Below are 1,014 nucleotides of genomic sequence, written 5' to 3'. Positions count from 1 at the left end.
TTATTTTAATTACGCAATTTGCAAAAGAACACCGTAAGAATTTTCTTCTCGGATTCATAGAATTGGTTTTTAGCTGATTTGGTATAGAAATAAGCCACACAAATATATGAATTATAAGTTTGTATTTCTTTAATTAGTTGAATAGATCATGATTTTATTAGTATTAATAAAGTGCAATAGTTAGTTTCTGAGGAATAAGGGGGTGTCACTTTACTGACCTATGTCAGTATCGGCGACTTTCCTATATGTATAGACACAATATTAAAGTAATCTATATATATGTGGTTATATGTGCATGTGTATCTATATATATTTAAATGTGTACATATTAGTTTTCAAATGTTGAATTAATTATTTGTTATTTATAAATATTGAGAGAGAGAGAGAGAGAGAGAGAGAGAGAGAGAAAATCGAGTGGTTATTATACTTAATGTAATAGTTGCATTCAATAATATACAGCGATATATTTTATATTTTACAGTTCACTTATACTAATCGCGGCCAATGTGTGTGTTAAAATATTTGTGTATTATTCATGGGCGTAGAATTTAGGGAAGAGAGGGCACAGTTCCCTTTTGCCTCTCCCCTTGGCTCGCCCATGGCTTTATTATTAGTAACATCTTCGTTATATCGATATATAAACTTTATAAAGCACCGTTAAATGCGTATAACGACCATTCTGCACGCAAATTGTAGAATGGGCTTGTACTTGTTTGCTTTGATTTACTCATGCGGCATAACTAATGTCGTTTGACCGCAATATACATTTCAGTAGAAGTTATCCGAGTTAAACGCGGCTACGTGCGGAGCTATTTCTACTCGTTAACCATTCAAACGGATAGGTAATAATTTGAGCATCGTATATCTTAAGTTGTGCGCTAATGACGACGAAGCATTATTTTTACTCGGGTTTACATATTAAATCGAGTATCTTTAACATTTATATGTCAGCTATACTAAGAGATAAGAACTATATTGTCTATATATATATATATATAAAATATATATATATAT

Source organism: Trachymyrmex cornetzi, unplaced genomic scaffold (genome assembly GCF_001594075.2).
Source record: "Trachymyrmex cornetzi isolate Tcor2-1 unplaced genomic scaffold, Tcor1.1 scaffold227, whole genome shotgun sequence".
NCBI classification, from domain to species: Eukaryota; Metazoa; Arthropoda; class Insecta; order Hymenoptera; family Formicidae; genus Trachymyrmex; species Trachymyrmex cornetzi.
Note: the sequence above shows the minus strand (reverse complement) of the source record.